Source organism: Dasypus novemcinctus, chromosome 15 (genome assembly GCF_030445035.2).
Source record: "Dasypus novemcinctus isolate mDasNov1 chromosome 15, mDasNov1.1.hap2, whole genome shotgun sequence".
Classification (NCBI taxonomy): Eukaryota; Metazoa; Chordata; class Mammalia; order Cingulata; family Dasypodidae; genus Dasypus; species Dasypus novemcinctus.
Genome location: NC_080687.1, coordinates 63,792,201 through 63,814,700, shown reverse-complemented (window position 1 = coordinate 63,814,700; position 22,500 = coordinate 63,792,201). Strand labels below are relative to the sequence as shown.

The 22,500-nt window shown below is 36.5% G+C and overlaps 1 protein-coding gene, 1 non-coding gene and 1 pseudogene across 6 annotated transcripts in view; 1 reads left to right on the top strand and 2 right to left on the bottom strand.

Moving 5' to 3' along the window:
* The window catches only part of KLF12 (KLF transcription factor 12), a 487,534-nt gene that overhangs the window by 458,663 nt on the left and 6,371 nt on the right, over positions 1-22,500 (bottom strand). The gene's annotated exons all lie outside the window — the stretch shown is intronic.
* LOC101416289 (KATNB1-like protein 1 pseudogene) lies at positions 3,124-4,101 on the bottom strand (annotated as a pseudogene).
* On the top strand, positions 12,565-12,672 carry LOC111760843 (U6 spliceosomal RNA). Its single transcript, XR_002794423.1, has one exon. It is a non-coding gene; the product is annotated as a U6 spliceosomal RNA (small nuclear RNA).

Sequence of the window (22,500 nt, the reverse complement as noted above, 5' to 3'; positions counted from 1 at the left end):
AAGAAATTTCTGTCCAAAATAAAAGGTTTACTTCAGTAACAAATTTTGAAATTGTGCCATTAGTTCAATGGATCCACAGATGCATATTACTGGGATAAAATATCACTAGTGTTCTCCCCCACTCCCCATAGCAGGGCACCAAGATGAAGAAAACTTACAAAGGAAAAAACAAAAGGAAAATAGCAAAGAACTTGCTCCAAGATTTGCTGAAAAAACTATTTTCCCTACTTTTATTACAACATGAAATTTTCAATTAACTAGCCAAAGTAATGTTTTCATTTCAAATAGAATTATTGGTATTTCCTTTATTTATTAGTTTACTATAAAATAAGATTTAAGGGAAATTACCAATTTTGACCAAATGTGATTCATAATTAAAAACAGCATCCATTCACATAGTATGGAGAACTTCTAGCACTCAGATTTTGGTTTCTAAATACCATTCTCCAAAAAATTAGAACCAGAGATTCTTGGAGAAATGGTGATTTGACGCTACTGTAGGGGAAAATAAATGATGAGCCTGGGAAATCTACTACTACCAGAAAATAAGTTAGTGCCCCACCCCAAAAAAAAAACAAATGGATGGTGAGAGGCACGTCACAGGGACATCGAGAGTATCTATAACTGCAAGCAGGAGAATCACATCCATCGGCCATATGGGATCTAAGCCCCTTCTCGATTTAGAGGTGAAGTGGACATCGCCATCCCAGCGTCCACAGAATGGAAGAATAGAATATGGATTAGAGTGGACTTGCTGGTATTCTACTATAGAAATGTTGTGACTCTAGCAATGGAAGAAATTTTATCACTGATGTGGACATGATGGCCAGGAGAGTTGCTGAGGGCAGGGAGAGGGAGGAAGAGGTGTGATGTGGGGTATTTTCGGGACTCAGAATTGTCCTGAAAGATACTGCAGAGACAGATACAGGACACTGCATATCCTGCCATAACCCACTGGATGGACTGGGGGAGAGTGTGAACTACAATGTAAACTATGGTTCATGTGTTGTTACAGTGCTCCAGGGTGTATTCACCAAATGCAGTAAATGTGCCTTACTGATGAAATGGGGGGGGAGGGGGGGGAGCGGGGTATATGGGAACCTCTATGTTTTTAATGTAATGTTTTACATGTTCTATTTATCTTTTTAAAAAAGACAATAAATAAATAAATAAGTAGATTTTTTAAAACCCTATAAATAGCAGCAAAGGGCGGGGGGGAGAGCCAGCCTGATTCGTCAAATCTATAGAATTTGGTCCCCCACCCCTCTCCATCCACCTTCAAAGCAGGCAAGGCTTAATAATTCACTTCCAAAGAATACAGAAAGGTGGAAAAGGAACTATACAATGCAAAACCTGCCAGACATTACTTTTAAGAAGTGATTAAGGTCAGCATCACCAATGATTTCACTAATGATATCACAAGGGTATCATGTAACCCCCTGATATGATACAATGAGAAGGACATTCGGTAGGTTTTCTCTCTCTAAAACTTATAATCCAGTCTATGACATAGCATCCCACAAATCCAAATTGAGGGATATCCTACAAAATACCTAACCAGTACTCCTCCAAACTGTTATGGAAAAGAAACAAAACAGAAGAAACCAAGCGGACATGACAACTTACGCAATGGGGTAAATGATTTGTATTATATCATGCAAAAGAAAAGAGGATATTAATGGAAAAACTGGTGAAATCCAAGTAATTGTGATATACCAATGTTGGTTTTTGAGCTTTAACAAATATACCATGGCAATTATACTCAGTGTCATAATGGAACTAGAGGGGTTGTATTATGTATTTATCTGCAAGAGAGGCACAATGAAATATTCATGGTTACAATTACATGATGTCTGAAATTAGCTTTATGGTAAAAGGGGGACAGCAAAGGGGATTAATGAAACAAGATGGCAAAATGCTGAGATTTGTTGAGGTAGAAAGTGTGTACATTTGTGTTTGTTATAGTATTTTCTCTACTTCTGTATATGTTTTAAGTATTTTACAATAAAGATGTAAAACATGCATTAAAAAATGAGGAAATATCTGTTTATAATTCATCTAGCCTTACTTAAATAGAAGTTTTTTAAACAAGCCATATCTCTGATAATGCTTAGAAAATTTTATTAAGTTTGGTATAGTGGTAGAGAACATCCTATATATTGATTAAAATTTTTTAATATTTAGTGAATTTACTCAAATTACACCTAACAGAAGATGTTAGAAATCTATACAATAAAAAATAAACATATACTAGCCAACCTCATGGATATTTCCAGTTAAGCATTCATATAAATATGTATTTACCCTTTAAAATTGTATATTAGGCATAACACATACATACATGACATGATGATTCCAGCAAAAAAGAATTAGAGATATTAAAAATATTCTTAAGTTTTAAAAATGGTGTGGAATAGGTTTCAAACATCAATATTCTACTTGACTGTAAACGCCTGATTTAATTCCATGATTTTATCATGCCAGAAACATGGCTGGTTTTTAATTTTTTTTAACAGATATTGGTATCATAACACATTGGCTTATTAACAATTAAGTCATTTTGCAAACATAAAATCTCAGTGTGGACAAAAAATGTTTAATATTATTTGTCACGAAGTTTTAAACTTTCAGTCTTTTCAGCGTAAGAAAATAGCTGTATACACTTAAGTGTTTTCTTATAAAATACAAACTTTAAAAATAATTGATTATTGGCCTTTGTGGTTCCTAGTGAAAAGTCCTGTCTTATTTTTTTCACATAGTATAAATTATATTCTTATGCAATGTAGGAGTGCATTAAGAACCAGCAGTTCTTATACAATGATACCAAATAAACACACAAATCCCAAATGCAGCAAAGGTGAACCATCCTCTTAGTGCAATTTCACTTCACTCAAGTTGAAGCTACTCTTTGTGGATATTTTCCACTTCAATGTAAAGCAGATTATTAGGGTTTCATTAGTAGTTTCATTATGTGGCTTTTTAAAAGAAAAAAAAAAGATTTTGATTTCTTTCACAGTTCACGGTTCTCAGGTGAGACTTTTTTTTTGGAAATCAGATAATCAGCCAGGAATATTCTGAATAACAAGCACTCTTTAGTAGCTGAAATCTCCCAATGCAATTGTATCAATAATAATTACAAGCATGGACATCCTTAGCTATATTGCCAGTGTGTACTGGAACAAAAGTAAGATGGTTTTCCTGTTCCCACAATCCACTTAACTGCTGTTTTAAAATCTTAATATTTCCATCACTTATATTTTCTGTTTTGAATGGTAGTTCTGACTACCACACCTTTTTATGACTGCTTGAAGCCAGTTTAAACCAATTATTAAATATTCTTCAATTTTGCTTTTAAGTAGTAACTTTAGTAGAGGCAACAAATCTACATAGCAACCAAGTGAAATGTTTTTCTTCCTATAAACTATTGGTGAGTACAGTAAGCCAATCCACAACTCTAAGATCTTCTATCCCATCAAATAGGTTTACGAAAGTTCACTTATACTTGCGTGCCTCTATAAAGTTAAAGCAGGATACAATCTCAAATTCCTGCTGAACAAAACTTATGCCATTGTTTCATGGTCTGAGAAACCTCAGGAGAAAACTCGTTGTATTTTAATGGTGGGCTTCCTGTCTGCGAAGAGCCAAAATCACTACAGTTAACCAAATATGCTCGACTATCACGGCATAATTTTTCAGGCAGGTGGACAGCACTAGCCACTTCATTTTATTTGCCATGTCACAGCCCCCAATTCTTGGGACTGTTTTCTTCTGTAACAAGGACTTGGAAAAGGATGATGAACTTACTTTCTGCAACAGATCACCTTCTGTAGTTTATCTGGGCTTTTCACAGCTTGTCCAACTGTTTTATTTATGTCAGTAGCCAAGTGATTGGGAGATTTCTTAACCTTCTTCATGTTCTTATCAGTGAAATTAGTGGCCATTTTTCTACGAAAATCGATGAAATGATGCTCAATATTATTATAAAAGTTTCATTTTTTTTAACATTGTGGGTTTCAGATGCCATAATCTTTCAAATACCAGTGCCTCACAGTACTGCACCTTAGCTCAGCTATTGTGTGCCAAAGGACCACGACCTATAGCTAGTCCTTCAGATCGTGGGCCAGGCCCCCCATGGGGCCATTCAAACACAGCTGCACACGTGGCCCACTGGGATACCTTCCCTTAAATAAGATTCTTAAGGCATAAAGATGGTCTATAAAGCTCAGTATTTCTCTGAATTTAAAAAAAAAAATCCTTAACTCATCTATTAAGAAGAGCATGACTGTTGGTCCATGAAGTTAATTCATTTCTTTCTAGATAAGAGAACGAAGAATGAAGTCAGTAATCCAACTGTGAAGGTTGGTAAGTTAGGGTAATGGAAAATAAATACATTCTCAAACAGGTCTTGAATGTATTAAGTTATGGTCAATAAAGTTTCAAGATTGGATATGGAAACAAAAAAGTCTCTTTGATACATTATTACCTCCAACAGTTAATTTACAAATGACTTTTCTCAATGACCTTTATTTTAAGAAAGGATGAGTTGATTAAAATAGTTGACCTCAATGAGCTAGTATTTTTCTTACTCAAAAGTTACTTGTTTGGGAGAATGCCACAAGATATTGTTCTTTGATGGTTCTAAGTGGTTTTGAAGTTTTTCCATATCCTACTTTATTTATGGAACTAAATGAAAGCAAACTAATTACAATGGATCAAGATGCAGTGGAGATGGTGCTGGAAATACAGGAAGAATGTAGCTGACATTCTGAAGATGGTATTCAGAATCTGACATGCTATGTGTCCACTCCGAAATCCAAGTTTCCTAACTTTCCTGAACCAAACAAACACAGTGACCAAAGACAGTCACATGAAAATGAGGCCTTCAGTCTGAGGGAATCCCAGTGGAAGATTACTATATTGAACTATACGAAATTGCAATTTGCTGGTCAACAATGGTAGAAGAATAATCAGCTTTTCCTTCTGGTTACATATTCATGAGAGCATTGATCACAGGAGGGCTGGGCAAAGCCCAGAGACCAGATTTAGAGTATCGAGGTGTGGTTCAAAAGTTACTTTTGTAAAGAGCTGAACCCGCAGAAACAGGTGGACCTCTGGGAATACGTCAGCATGAGCCTTACAGATGTTTGCCTGCTCTCTTTGACCGTCAAAGATGAGGCAGGCTATGGTGGCTGTATGGGATTGAATCGTGTGCCTCCAAAATTCATGCCCAGCCAGAACCTCAGAATAGAAGCTATCCAATGACTGGAGTCCTTATAAGAAAACTGTGTGAAAATAAACACACAGAGAAGACTGTCATGTGATGAGGAAGGTAGAAAACCAGTGTGATGAAGCTACAAATCAAGGAAAGCCAAGTTTTGCTAGCAGCCATCAGAAGCATGGACATGATTATTCCCTACATGGTCTTGCTGATACCTTGATTTCGGATTCTACCTTCCAGAACTCTGAAAGAATACGTTTCTGATGTTTTAAGTATCCCAGTTTGTAGGAGTTTGTTACCATGGCCCTAGGAAACTAACACACGGTCTTCAACTCTTGCCACTCATGTATCTCTTCAAGAAAACCTGTGTTTTTGTTTGCTAAAGACTGCCAATGCAATATACCAGAAATATGTTTGCTTTTATCACTGGCATTTACTAGAGTAAAAGCGTACAGTTCCAAGGATGTGATCTGAATCAAGGCCTCCTCAAGAGATGCTATCTCCCAAACTTGCAGCTAGGGGCAATCAGGCACAAGGCAGGGTCTAAGGGCGTGGCGCTTGTCTCTCCCCGCTCCTCCAGGCCTGTGGCTAGTTCTGCAGCTTCATCTGTGACTTCTCTCTTTCACTGCAGCTTTTTCAGGGTGTCCATGGCTTTTTAGTCCTCCATTTATTAAGGACTCCAGTAAAAGAATCAAGACTTACCCTGAAGTTAAGATCCTACCTGCCAAAAGATCCTACTTGAAATGAGCCACACCCATAGGAATGGACTAACTTTAAAAACAGTTTTCTGGGGTCCATACAGCTTCAAATCTTCACAACCTGTACAAGGAAAACATAGCAGACTGACCGGCTCTAATTTTCACATCTTCAAATCTGTCACAGCACTCATGACACCAAGGGTATGCTTCTCCAAAAAGCTCAGAGCCTGTGGCTGATCATAATGAGGGTGCTAGGGTCAGGACATCTCTGCCCAACACAGGTCTCCTTTAATGGGAAATCTCTGCTTAAAAAATTCCCATTGGCCTGGCTGATAATTTCTCACAAGTACACTACAGTCAGAAACTCTTCATACCCAAACATCCTTCCTTTCCTCTCTTCTTTCAAAGGTATCAGATTGGCATCACAGTCTGGAGATTCTACCCATCTCCTCTTGATCTCTTCTCCTTCCCAAGTACCTTCCCACAAAAATTCTTTTGCACATCTAATCCAGTCTTAGCATCTGCTTATCAAAAGTGCCAAACTGATACATGGCTGAAATCCTCTCTCTCCCAAAGCTTGGAGAGTGTAAGTGACCTGAAAGCAGGAAAACTTGGCATTTAAGAGAAAGCTGTCAGCCTGCCTACTACTGTTCTGCCACTCCATGCATATGGAGCTGCTGCCACTTGGTATAATGCAACAAGATTTGTTTCCCTTATATGCTGAGCAAGAATAATGACAACCAATTCAATAGATCCCAGCAGAGAATAAATGAAAAGTCACTGTAGTTATTTTAGTACATTAGAATAATTAATAAATCAATAAACTCAACTTAGTGGGTGAAAAATGAACATCACATTCCTCAACAGAGAAGACACCAGTAGTCAAATTTCTAGGAGACATTTATAAAAATCGATCATATACTAAACTACAAAAAGGAGCATAATGATTTAAAAATAAGAATGTTTTACAAGTTACAATCTCAAAAATAAAATAAAATGTAAAAGTAAAAAATAAAAGACCTAAATATTTTTAATACTCAGAAATTAAGAAACATACCTAGAAATATTTGATTAAAGGAGAAATCAATAATATAATTTAAAACTACCTAGAAACAATGAAAATAAGAATAACTTCTCCAAAAATGCCAGAAACCACAGACTACAAAGTAAATGATATGCCCAGAAGAGTATTTCTAACTTTAATACCTTCAAGGATATAGTATTTTTTTAAAAGACCTAAGTGGAGGGAGGGGAGGGAAAGAGGAAAGAGAATTAAGAAAACCAATGGCGGGAAACGGACTTGGCCCAGTGGTTAGGGCGTCTGTCTACCACATGGGAGGTCCGCGGTTCAAACCCCAGGCCTCCTTGACTCGTGTGGAGCTGGTCCATGCGCAGTGCTGATGCGCGCAAGGAGTGCCGCCCCACGCAGGGGAGTCCCCATGCGCAAGGAGTGCACCCCGTGAGGAGAGCCGCCCAGCGCGAAGGAAAGTGCAGCCTGCCCAGGAATGGCGCCGCCCACACTTCCCCTGCCACTGATGACAAACAGAAGCGGACAAAGAAACAAGACACAGCAAATAGACACAGAGAACAGACAACCGGGGGAGGGGGGGGATTAAATAAATAAATAAATCTTTAAAAAAAAAGAAAACCAATGGCTTTAAAAGAATAGTTATAAAACTTGTAAAAACTGCCTGCAGAAATATTTATGGAAAAAAGAGAACAATAAAAACTAGACAATATTAGGTGAAAAATAACATGTTACAGTAGAAACATTTTATTTATTTGGGGGATACTACATGCTATCCTGAGGCAGCAAATTTAAAAGCCTAAGAAATGGGTAATTTCCTAGAAGAACCTAACCCACAAAGAAGTTCGAAAACTTAATATATCAATATACAGAATAAACTGGAAAATAGGTTAAATATCTACCACTGGAAAGATTAAAAAAGAAATAAAACCATGATCCAAAGCATTCACACCTGGACGCCAGTCTTTAAGGGTCAGTTCCAATTACAGTTTGCAGAAAGACATTTTCCCAATTCATTTATTTAACCACCGAAACTTTCCACAAAAATATACACATCAAGAAAGAATATTAGAAATCAATCTCACTTGTGATTACAGATCAAGACCAATATGTCCTCCACAGAATCCTTTATAAAATCCAGTTAAAAGAGGAAAAAAAACATGGTTTATCACTAAGAACATAAAAATATCTGATAAAATGCTTTTTTTAAATATGAAGAATATTTCACAAAAGCCATTCAGAAAAAAATTATGCCAAATTCTCACATACTAATACCACACATACAGACATAGACATATATATATACAAAATTACCAATAACTTTTCTCTATTTTAATAATAAACAGATGGAAAGAACAATGGGGAAAATATTCCATTTTCAGTAGTCAAAAGTGGAAAGTCTACATGGAACTGGTCTGGAGGTAGAAAACTGCAGAAAAATGTCAACCCCACTCAACAATGAGAAAACAAAAATAATCTACAAAACCCTGCCTTCTGAATCCAAAGTGTTGAAGTCACAAGGCAACCAGATGAACTGGATTCCAAAGAGTGATAAGCCCCTTCCTAGAAAAACAAGACATTGCCGTTGGCAGATAATTAAAGAAGAGTAAACACACACAAAAGCAGGCAAGAAAAAAACTCTACAATTTTAACAAATTCTTAAAAGGTTTAATATGGGTCAACAGGCAATTTATTAGACCAGGAGCCCCAGATGCAAAAATAGTCACAGTCACTCACCCACTCTTTTGCACAAGCCTCCCCCCCAAGTGATGAGACAAAAGAGTGAGAAAAGAACATGAATCCTAAGACAGTTTCCCTTGGAGGTACAGTCATGCAGGTAAGGATCAGCTACCACTGGGGCAGAGGCACAAAATCTGACCTTATCCCAGGCTCTACTCTCAAATGAAGCAAAAGACATCTGCCACAGAGAGTGTGACAGTAAATACTCCCACCACCCTCCCGGCAAATGTTGGCTGCTTTTGGAGTAGAAGCAAAGGACACCTGCCAGTGGGAGAGAGGCAGGAAACCCTCTATCTACCCCTCCCAATCCCCATCAAGCAAAGAACAGCAGCTGCTGAGGAAAACACAAAAACACACACACAGACCCCTAATCTGCACTGACACTAGGTAAAAATCCATCTGCTCCTGTGACTGAGGGAGGAAACTTACTCAGACCCAGAATCCTGCACTGACAGACAAACAAAAAAACCCAGTCATACTAATGAAGGGACAGAAAATTCACTTGTACAAAAGCCTCCCTTTGACACAAGGCAAAGTTAAGCTACTGGAAGAGTTGGGGATGCTGAAAATTCCCAACTAAGGCTTAGGTACACAGGTCTTGGCTTGACTGAAGTTGGAGGAGAAGTGAGACCATCCCCCATCCCCCATCCAGCTCCCCAGAATACTTCTGGGAGAGAGGCAAAAACACAGAGAGGCCCTCCTGTGTCAATGGGAGTTCAGAGTTGGCTGAAAATTAAGGATAAAGCAGAAACAATGAGAAAAACTCTGTGGCACTCAGGTCTCACAAAAGACTCAAGATAAAAGCAATGAATCCTTGGAGAAATTAGAATTTTATGGTGAGGAAGCAGGTTTGGCTCAATGGATAGAGCATCCACCCAGCACATGGGAAGTCCAAGGTTCAAATCCAGGGCCTCCTGACCCATGTGGTAAAGCTGACCCATGTGCAGTACTGATGCACGCAAAGGGTGCCATGCCATACAGGGGTGTCCCCCCAGTAGGGGATCTCCACACACAAGGAGTGCACCCCGTAAGGAGAGCCACCACTCCGTGTGAAAAAAGTGCAGCCTGCCCAGGAGTGGGGCCACATGCACGGAGAGCTGATGCAGCAAGATTACACAACGGGAAAGAAAAAAAAAGAGAGAGAGACACACAGATTCCCAGTGCCACTGACAAGAATACAAACGGGCACAGAAGAACACACAGCAAATGGACACAGAAAGCAGATACCTGGGGGGTAGAGGGGAAAAGGGGAAAGAAATAAAAAATAAATCTTAAAAAAAAAAAAGAACTTTATGGTGAGGTGACAGTTCAATAGCAAAAACAAAGCACAAACTCAGCGTATCTCCTGGTCAAACTGACTCATCTCTCACCTCCCCCACACTCATGCCAACACCATACAGAATAAAAGGCAAATGCATTTCTTAGCATAAATGGTTTACCTCAGTCTCTACTGTTCTTGTACACATAATGCTAGAAGGTCAATCAAAAATTACAAAACACACATAAAAAAGAAAACTTACCAATGTCAAGAGAAACCTGCCTATATAACCAGACCCCAAGATAGCAGAGGTGTTGAATCTAGCAGAGACTTTAGAAGAGCTATCATTAAAACGTCAAAGAACACAGAGAAAAAGGTAGATGATATACAGACTTATAGCAAAATTCAGCTGAAAGGTGAAAATTTTTAAATGTTATATAAAAATACGAGAAATTAATGATTTTTATCAAATATGAAGGATTCCTTCACAGGGTTTACAACAGACTGGACACAGCAGAATAATCAGTAAACACTAGGAAAGATCAATAGAAATTATACAGACTGAAAAATGAATAGTATGAAGGAGGAAGAAGAGAAGGCAGCCAAGACCTGTGAGACAATATCAAGTAGTTTAACACATTTGTCACTATGATACAGAAGGAAAAGAGAGAAAATGGGGCAAAAGAAACATCCAAAATGATAAAGGATGAAAATTATCAAAAATTAGGATGGACAATAAACTCGAGATTAAGAAAAAGCTTAGAGAATCCCAAACAAATAATTACAAATGATGATATACCTAGACATGTCACAATCCAACTGCTGAAAACCAAGGATAAAGAAAAATACTGAAGGCATCAGAGGAAAAACAAAAACATTACACACAATGAAACAAAGATAAGAGTGACAACAGATTTCTAATCAGATACTATTGAAACAAGCTAATAATGGAGGAAAATCTTTAAAGTTATGAGGGGAAATTATCAATCCAGAATTCAATAACCTGCAAACTATATGAGAAACAAAGGCAAGTAGATTTTTTCAGACAAGCAAGATATAAGAAAAATCATTGCTAGTAGACTGCCTTAGATGACATCTTAAATAAATTTCTTTAGGCAAACTACTATGATACCAGATAGAAATTTAGATCTAAACAAAGAAATAAAGCTTTCTGAAACTAACAAAAATGTTGGCACATATTTTAAAAATTCTTATTTTTAACCTCTGTTAAAGGCTTAAGTGCTTAAAGAAGAGACAGTAACTAGGAATTGTTCGGTTTGTATGTATATAAGTAAAGTGTATGAAGAAAACAATACAAAAGGAGGAAAATAGACTGTGAGATTCTGATACTATACAGGAAATGGTCCATTATTATTTGAAGATAGACTATGATAAGTTAGAGTGTGTATTATAAACCATAGAACAACCCCCAGTAAATATATGTCAGTGATATAACAAATGAGCCAATACTGGACATAAAATAGAATACTAAAAAATAATCCTAAAGAAGGAAACAAGGAAAAATAGGAACAAGGAACATATGAGAGAAATGAAAAACAAATTAGTAAATGGAAGCACAATAATATAAAAATTGTGCTAAATGTCAATGGTCAAAACACTCCAAATAAAAGTTAGAGATGGTAAGACTAGAATAAAAGTAAGACCCAATGGTATAAGGTCTACAAGAAAGCCACTTTACATATAAAGACATAGTTAGGTTAAAAGTAATTGGCTACAAGTTAAACCATGAAAGTAATAATCAAAAGAAAGGTATAGTAGTGATATTAATACAGAGCAGACATCACAATAAGAAATATTATGGGGGGGGGGGAGAGATATATTGCATAATAATAAAGGGTGAACTGATCAAGGCAACATAACAATCCTAATTGTGTATGCTCCTAATAACCAAACTTCAAAATACATAAAGCAAAAACCGATAGAAGTGAAAGGAGAAATATACAAATTCACAATTTTATTTGGAGATTTCAATTCTTCAACACACCTCCCCAATAACTAACAGAACAAGGAGACCAAAAAGAAAAAAGAAAATATCAATAAGATCCTAGACAGACATTACTAACCAACTTGACCTAATTGATATTTATAGACTGTTTCACCCAACAATGGCAGGATACAGTATTTTCAAGTATACATGGAACATTTACCAAGATAGACATATTCTAGGCCATTAAAGAAATCTCAGCAGATTTCTGTTCTAAAAGAACAGAAATAATACAAGGTATGTTCACTGAAAATCATGAACCTCAATCAGAAACCAGTAACAAAGAAATCTGCAAAATCCCCAAATATTCAAATATTCAATAACTTCTAAATAACCCAGGGTCAAAAGGAACCACAATGGAAATTAGAAAATACTGTGAACTGAGTGAAGATTAAAAATAAAACTCAGAGTAAAATTCATAGCAATATATCCTTCCGTAAGACGAAAAGGTCTCAAATCAATGTTCTAAGCTTCCATCTTCAGAAAACAGAAAAGAAAAAAATTAAACTAACAGCAGGAAGAAATAATAAAGAGCAGAAATCAATGAATCAGAAAACAGAAAAACAATAGGAAAAAAATCAGTGAAATCAAAAGCTGGTTCTTTAAAAAGTTCAATAAGTGCTTGCTTTGGCAGCACATATACTAAAAATTGGAACTATACAGAGACCATTAGCATAATCTCTGCACAAGAATGACACACAAATTCACAAAGCATTCTGTATTTTTTGTAAACTGTAGTCCACGGTTAGTAGCAATGCTTCAGTATGGGTTTATCAATTTTAACAAACGTACCACACTAATGAAGGGTGTTGTTAATGTGGCAAAGTGGGGGAGGGGAAAGGCGTGGGGCATACGGGAATTCCTTATATTTTCTACGAATATTTATGTAATCTTTTAAAGCTTCTTCAAAAATTAAAAAAAAAAATTATATAAAAAAGGAAGCAGTAATGAAAGAATTGATGAACAAAAATAAAGACAAATAAAAGTGAAAAAATAAAAAATAAATTAAAAAGATCAATAAAATTGATAAACTTCTAGTCAGACTGATCAGGGTAAAAAGAGAAAAGTCTCTATTCACCAGTATTAGGAATAGAGACATCGAAATAGATCCTATAAACATTATTTTTTAAAAAATAGTAAGGAATATGAAGATGGCTATGCCAATAAATTTCATATCTTAAAGACAAAAAAGCTGAAGTTCTTCAAAGACAAACTAACAAAGCTGACTCAAGAAGAAATACATCATGTGAATAGCCCTGTAACTATCAAATAAATTGAATTTATAGTTAATAAACTTCCTACCAAAAAAAAATCCAAACCCAGATGGATAATAATTCTATAGGAAGTATTCCAGTAAAAGGATGGAACCATTTTCAAGTCACTTAATGAGACAAGGAATACAATGAAAACAAATCAGCGGAAGATGTTAACAAAAAAATTTACTGGCCACTATGCCCATGAACATCATGAACATAAGTGGACAAAAATAAAATAAAATCCTTCACAAAACATTAGCAAATCATATCCAGCTCTATGTAATAAGCTAATACATCAGAACCAAATAAGGTATATGTAAAGAATGCAAGTCTAGTTCAACATTCAAAAATCAGTGTAATTCACCATATTAACAGGCAAAAAAAAAAAAATCATCTAAGTTATAAAAAGCTAAAATCTTTTAAAGTATTTAGAAACAAATTTAATCAAAATGAAAATAACCATTATAAATAAAATACCAAAATATCTTTCAAGTGTAAAAAACAGATATGAACAAATGGAAAGAATCCACGTTATTGAATCAGATATATCATACACTAAAAATAACACTGATATGTTAAGTAGCTCAAAAACATATCTAATTTAATGCAATTCTAATTACACTTACAGGATGATTTTTGTGCAGTTTCTGCCCAGGGGAGGTAAGCATAACAAAAAAGTATTCCTTACATTTAAACATTATATACATGTCCAAATATAACTCAGAAAATTATAAAGAAAAGAAAAGGGAAAAAACAGGGTACTAGCAAAGTACTGATGAGAACAAAAGATATGATAAATGTGGAATATATATTTACTGATAATAGATTACCCTCAGAAATGGTGCTGATACAGTAAACTCACAATGCATCTGAAAGAGTGAAACACCTCTCATACCATATACAACAATCAATTTCAAATACATTAAAGATAAAATCAAAGTAGAAAAATATTAAATCTAGGTATAGGGGATTACATGTCTATTTCATAATGGAAAAGCCTTAAAACAGGAAACGAGAGAGATCAAGATGGATATGGGCAGTATGAGTAAATAAAAATTTAAAATGTTATTATGTAATATATAAGTACATACGAAAGGCTTGGAATGTATATAAAAATCTCTTGAACAAAAAAGATAAAATATCAATTCTTGAAAAAATATTTGCAATGCAGATATCAGAGAAATGATTAATAACTATAACATATAAAGAACTCCTAAAAATTGATAAGAAAAACAATCAAATAGAAAAATGGACAAAGAATACCAAAGGGGAATTCTTAGAAGAGCAATTCCAACAGACCTAGAAATTACAGAAAAAGATGTTCAAAGTCACTGGAGTCTAGAAAAGCTAATTAGAGTAGCAATGATATCAATATAAAACTATCGGACCGGAAAAAGTTTTAAGAACTATTGCTGATGAAGTTTCAGGGAAATATTATTAGTCTACATTGCTGGTAGAAATGTGAAATGTTACAGCCTTCTGAAAGTAATCTGAAAAAAATTTATGAAAACTAAAAACATCTATATTTTGAATCCGTAATCCCTCCCCTAAGAAACTATACCATTAGGCCTGCCAGGGAATGCATATAGAGAGAGAGATGTTTATTGCAACACTGGTTTTAGTGCCTTAAAAACTATAAACATAGTACTGTCCACCAAGAAGTGAATGGCTGAAGAGGCTATGGAGTAGCCATACCTTGGAATATCATGCAATACTTATTTTTTAAAAAAGACTATAGCGTGTAGCATTTGAGTAGAAGAAATAACCTCAGGCAATACTGAAAGAAAAAAAAAAGATTAAAAAGTTTCCATACAATGATCCCATTTTTGTAAACAATGACCAAATTCCATTATGTGTTCACAGCATTTATGAACATGAAAAATATAAAAGAATACAAACTAGCTCTTATGGCACAGGTTGGCAAAAAGAATGCTGTTTTAGGCTAGAAGAAGGGAACCTAAGTAAAAAAGGGAGAAAGGATTTCACTAAAACAAAGTTTAAAATGTGTCCATACAAAATGTACCAACTTTTTAAAGATTGATTTGAAAACACTGCCCCATCAAGTGAGTTTCTGCACAACAAAGCTTAATTTCCTACAACTTTGTTTTCCTTTGAAAACTGAAGTCACAAAGTATTAAGAACTTCACCATAAATACCTAGTTCTAAATTGATTGTAAACATTAAATGAGACAGTGCCTTTTAAATGTACTATATACATTACATATGCAATAAATGTGGGGGAGTATACATTTTTTGAAAGAAAAAAAAAACGGCATGCTTACAGGGAGAAAATATTTTCAGATAAGCTTAAAACTACTCAAATGAGGGAAGTAGATGTGGCTCGAGTGATAGAGCTTCCGCCTATGATATGGGAGGGCCTGGGAGGGTCTGGGTTAGGTCCCTGGGGCTTCCTGGTGAAAAAGAAGAGAAAGCATGCCAGCGCAAGTGCCCACGCAAGTGACCGCATGGTGAGCCAGTGCCCCGTGCAAGTGAGTCACATAGCAAGATGATGACGTTACCAAAAGACAGACAAGGGGAGAGTCAAGGTAAAGCGCAGCAAAGACCAGTAACTGAGGTGGCGCAATAGACAGGGAACCTCTCTCCCCACCAGAGGTCTCCAGGATCAAATCCCCCGGTGAATCCTAGAGGAGAAAAAATGAGAAGACAACACAGACAGCAACAACAACAACAAAAAACACACAGCAGGGGAGGAGGAAAAGAAGGGGGAAATAAATGAAAAAAATACGTTTAAAAAAACAAAACAAAACAAAACAAATAACACCATGGTGAAGACAACCCAGTACTTCAAAAAAAAACTACTCAAATGAGGCTAAAACGTAAGTGTAAACGTATCTAGGGCATTTCTACTTTAAGCATAATAGCTTGAGGATATAAATTTTAAAATTCAGAATACACTAATGTGGACTTTACTTTGTGTTTCCTGATCTGCCTGTTTCCTGATCTGTCAATACTTGAGAACCAACTCCCTAATATCTAACTCACCTTTGTATTCTCAGGTCCTAGCACAAGCCCCAACACCAGGTAAGTGATAAACCAATTTTCCTCAGAATATGGATGTCTCTGATGCACAATCTCATCTAGGGTTGATTGGGTGGATCACTATAGATCATTATATCCAGGTCCAAATATAAACTATGCCTTTAAATGTGCATTTTGGATGGAGGTAAGACTTATCCAATAATATTCACTGAACATTTTTCTTGAACTAGACAGTAGAAGATGGCACCTCTGGCTTGCAAGGTGGACTTTCCCTCAATTTTCACTTATTTCAAACTCTCTGGGGGGAGGCAGTTAGTAGTTCAGTGCATAATTTCTGGCTTGTGAAGATTAAATGAAAATTATGAAGGTAACAATTGGATGAAGTGTAGAAAACACTGATTTTGGAAAACAGGTTCTAGCTCTGACTTTGAAATCACATATTTCACCTTCTCTTGACTTTAATGTTCTTACCAATAAAATCATTAATATGTATCCCATCTGCCTCCTGGTTGCTCAAACGTGGCCTCTCTCTAAGCCAAATTCAGCATATAAACTATCTTCCCACGGTAGTATGGGACATGACTCCCGGGGATGAACCTCCCTTGCACCAAGGAATTATTACCAAGCACCAACTAGCAATGCATTTGGAAAAAGATCTGATCAAAAGAGGGAAATATTAAATACAAATGAGTTTTTATGGCTAAGCGATTTCAAAGTGAGTCGTGAGGTCATTCCAGAGGTTACACTTATGCACATCTCAGGAGGATCTCACTGAATGCCACAGTAAACCCTGCCTCAAAGAGGGATGCTCCTGAAAGCACTAGAGACATCTAGACACTATAGGCAGAACAGACTATCTCAGGAATTCAGCACTCTTTCAGTGGGCCTTACCTTGGAGTATATGCTCCCTAGTTTAGCAGAGTTAGACTCAATTTATAGATTCTCTACACATGGCTCTACTGCCCCTTTCATTTGAACCTATAATTAGCACTATATCCATTAAATATATATGCCAGAGACTTAACTCTTCTGCCTGTTCATACACTGGTTGAGGCAACACCCATCTCCAGTTCAATGGACTCACCCAGGACAACCAACAAAAAGATGATGATGGACAACACCCATCCCAAAAAACAGAGTTATCTATAACTGCAAGCAAAATAGTTCCATCTATCTGCCCCATGGGATCTAAGCCCCCTCTGAATCAGAAACAGAGAGGACATCACCATTCTAAAATTCTAAAGATTGAGGAATGAACAAACATAAGGTAGGAATGTAACTATGGACTAAAGTATTAAAGCAGACTTATTATTATCCTAACAATGGAAGAACTTGTAACACTGATATAAAGGCAGTAGCCAGCAGAGGTTCTCAGGGGAGGGAGATGAAAGAATAGGTGTAACATGAAGCATTTCTGGGCCACTGGAATTGTTCAGAATGACACTGGAATGATGGATACAGGCCATTATACATTTTGTCAAAACCTATAAAAATGTACACTGAGAAGTGTAAACTATAAGGTAAACTACTGACCATGGTTAGTAGCAATGCTTCAGTATGCATTCATCAATTATAAGAGTTGTACCACACTAATCATAAGATTTTGTTAATGGGGAAAAGTGTGGGAGGGGGAAGGGATGGTTGTAAAATAAAAAAATTTTTAAAATGCATCCCTTCTACATTAGGGGACTGAGAAAGAAACTAAAAGCACTCTGTAAACCACCTGGCATGAAGCAATTTTTTTGTTACCTGATAATTCTCAAGTCTTCTAAAATGTCAAGATAATTGCTTCAGCCTAGAGCACTGGGATAGTCCCATTATATGTAGTAAAGTGTTGGGTATGCAGTAAGAATTCCATTAATGCTCTTTAAAGACTCATAGGGAAGTGGATTTGGCCCAACAGATAGGGCGTCCGCCTATCACATGGGAGGTCCAGGGTTCAAGCCCAGGGCCTCCTGACCCATGTAGTAAGCTGGCCCCCATGCAGGGCTGATGCGCACAAGGAGTGCCATGCCACACAGGGGTGTCCCCGCATAGGGGAGTCCCACACACAAGGAGTGCACCTGGTAAGGAGAGCCGCCCAGCGTGGGGGGAAAAAAGTGCATCCTGCCCTAGAGTGGCGCCACACACACAGAGAGCTGACGCAGCAAGATGACACAACAAAGAGAGACACAGATTCCTGGTTCCGCTGACAAGAACACAGGCAGACACAGAAGAACATGCAGTGAATGGACACAGAGCAGAAAACAGGGGCGGGGGGGTGGGGATGAAAAGGAGAGAAATTTAAAAATTCAAAGTTAATTTTAGGGAACCGGATTTGGCCCAGTGGTAGGGCGTCCGTCTACCATATGGGAGGTCCGCGGTTCAAACCCCGGGCCTCCTTGACCCGTGTGGAGCTGGCCCATGCGCAGTGCTGATGCGCGCAAGGAGTGCCATGCCATGCAGGGGTGTCCCTGTGTAGGGGAGCCCCACGCGCAAGGAGTGCGCCCCATAAGGAGAGCCGCCCAGCACGAAAGAAAGTGCAGCCTGCCCAGGAATGGCGCCGCACACACAGAGAGCTGACACACAAGATGATGCAACTAAAAGAGATACAAATTCCCGTGCCGCTGACAACAGAAGCGGACAAAAAAGAACACGCAGCAAATGGACACGGAGAAAAGACAACTGAGGGGAGGTGGGGAAGGGGAGAGAAATAAGTAAAAATAAATCTTTAAAAAAAAAAGTTAATTTTATTTTTGTTATATAATTTCTCTAAATAAAATTAATATTTTGGGTGTTTGCTATAAAGTCTCATACTAGCATGTAAAGCAGAAGAGCTGATGCATATTCTAGGGGATGTCACCCTTTAAACATCCAGTTTAAATATCCCTTCCAGCAATACATCCGATAAATTGCAATTCCCTCTGACCTGACTCTGACCTTCTGTAAAATATTTCTATTTTTTTCTCTTCCATTTTTCTTACGAAAAAATATCTTTTTCCTTTTTGTGGTCAAGGCTAAAATTCTCATCATTGGCAGATAAAATATTATAAATCAAATCCGTTCAGCTATATGAAAAAACTTCCTTAGACGGCTTCACATAAAGAATAATTTTTCATTTTATTACAAGTCATCATTTTTGCTTTGCTTTCATAGCCCAAATAAACCTTCTCTAAATTCATAATACTGTAGGTCCCCCTGGCCAAGATCCCAGGATCCCAATTTGGACAAGAAAATTTTCTGGTTGATAACAGCAAATGACAGAAGTTTGCCAAACACCATAAAGCCATCTGCTTTAAAAAAAAAAAAATAAGGGAAAAGTAGGGGTGAAATCACCACAGCGGCCAAAACAAGTTTGTAATTTGCTTTCATGCATTTGCTTCTCTATAAATATCAAACTTTTCCACGAAAACATTTTTCCATCATCTACTAAAGCCCTGAAACCTCTGATGGTCTGTGTACTTTGCTTAAGCACATCTTCACTTATCACAAATTATTTTGTATTATAATATCCTATACAAGTCTTAACTCCCCTATTGGACTTTCAGCCCAATAATGACAGCCATGTCTTATGGTTCATACACACAGTAGGAGCTACATAAATATAGGTCAAATGGGTAACTGAAGCATTTTTTGTAATGATAATATTTTTATTACTTTTATTAAGCCTTTAACTTTAATAGCTTTCCCAAAGAGCACAACACATATCGGTCAGAATTTATTAATGTACTATTACCACTATCAAATATCCTGGAGCAGTTGTCTTCTAAATTTTTTTTTTGGATAAGTCACAATTTGTTTTAATGCATATATCAACAAACACAGAACTGGCTACTATGTTAAAGCATAATTCCACTAAATGTAGTATAACAATATAATCTGCAACAAAATAATATAGCCTCTATAAACATAATAGTTATTTATATGACACTCCCATTTCTGCCCTGCTACAAGAAAAACCTGGAATATCCTATGCTGGAGGGAGATAAGAACAAAACAGGAGAAACTCTGCAAGGGCTTTCTAAGTATGTATTCAATAAATACTGTTCAATAAATATATAAATAAATGAAGGAATCTTATTTTTATAAATAATACACTCCTGAAAACTTGTATGAAGGTCAAATATATAAAAGCAAAGGAAACAGACATATGTTTTATAGGCAATCCATTTCCAGAAAAAAAAGGAAAATTATAAAATCCAGAATTATATGCAATCTATTAGATAGTCACTAAAAAGAGACATATAAAGGGTAGTCTAGGAATGTAAATGTCAATTGAAAGAAAGTTAGAGAATAATCTACGGTGGTTACTAGTACAAATGCAAGAATATCCTTCTGTGAACAAGAACGGAAGTATAGCACTACTGCAGGGTGGTAGGGACGTGGAGAAGAATGGGAAGAATACAATTATTGTAATCTATGGACCATAGTGAACAGCAATACTGTAATATTCTTCCATCAATGCCAAAAATGTACTGTGTTAATAATAGGGGGTATGAAAGAAATATGGACCATAGTTAGTGGTAACAGTCTGATGATATCTCATAATCTGTAATGAATGTTCCACAACAGTGTGTTGTTTTGGTGAAGGGGTGTTATATGGGAATTCCACACATGTGCATGGTTGTTGGTAAGTTCACAATCTCTATAATAAAAATATAATAAAAATAGACAAATAGCATGTTTTATGCTCTGTAATCTTATTATTTTTCACAATTCATCAGTGTAACTCCATTAAGCACTTTCACTAGAGATTCACCACTTTCAGTACACCAAATGATTTCTTTTGTCTCAATTGTATATCTATATAACAAGCCCTAAGTTTCTCATAACTAGAAGGAGCATCTGTTTTCCCTTTTCTGTTCATTTTATTAAAATGAGAAAGAAAAGAGGCAATAAAATTTTCCCCAAAGGTGGCAAAGTCACCCTGGCACAAGTGAGCTGCTACCTGGCAGGTAGCACCATCATACAATAGCTGTAAAAAAAAAAAAAAATTCATTCATCAAATGAGATTCACAAGTCAAAATTCAGTATATAAAAAGGCACATTAGTGGTTTTCACATGTAAAATTTTAAATGTCAATTATCTGAAAGTCAAATAAACAAAAGACAAGGGCTACCAGTACCTGTTTGTTAAGGAATAAACATCAAAGACGCTAACCCATGTAAAGTGCAGTACCTCACATCTGTACTATAGTATCTGCACAATAAAGAGTAGCTCTTTTCTTTTGCTGCTACTACTCATCTAGAACAGTTCATTTTGAGAGGCACTGACATACCGAAGTAGTCAATATTTATTGAGCATTAAACACGTACAAGGTTCTATACAGTATTTTTAAATCTTACCACTTTTTATCCTCAAAAAGTTTGAAATGTTGACACTGGCTCTAGTTTTTGTTTTATTTATGAGGAAACAGGCTTGGAACAGTAACTTGCCTAGTTAGAAAGCTAAAAACTAGGTTGTGGGAGCAGACATGGCTCAAGCCTCTCCCACAAGAGGCCCTGGGTTCGGATCCCAGGCATCCTGAAAAAACAAAAACAACTAGAAAAGCAAATCAACATACCAAGTCAGGGAAGCTGATGTAGCTCAGTAGTTGAGCACTGGCTTCCCACCTATGAGGTCCAGGGTTCAATCCCTGGCCCCTGATACCTCAAAAAATAAAATAGAAATAATAATTTTTTTAAAACTGGGTTGTGTGGGGTTTCAAATTCAGCACTGTTAGGCTCTAATTCTACTATCATAGGCTTCTTTTTGCAAGAAGCTAACTAATGAATTCAGGAAATATGGTAAATTAAGGAATGGCAGATAGAATTGAACAGATTTAGGTAGAGGTGAAAAGACTTGGGTAGGAACAACTATGATAACGGCATTTAGCTACTGAAAGGGATAGCCAAATGGACTGCATGGTAGCTATTCCACAATTTATTCTTTCACGAAATATACTTACAATGTATCAGCCATTACTTTAGGTACTTTATTAGATGCCAGCAAAATCATTGTGCAGAAGACTCAATTCCTGCTCTCAAGGAGTTTTTTATTGGGAGAGGACAAAGACAAATCAACAAGCAATTACACCTGAATGCATTCCATGTGCTATGGGGCCACAGAATATAGACCGGACCTAGTGCATTCTTAAAGCAGGAGGTGATAAAAGAGTTACATAGAAAGTGATGTTTACAGCGATACTTGAAGCATAAAGAGGAGCTAAGCTATGTGTATGTGCCATGGAAAGAGCATAATACAAGTTATAATGATAGGCTAGTTTGAGCATATTTCTTTGCTCTAGGAAAGAAGACTGCAAAAAAACTTTTAATTAATT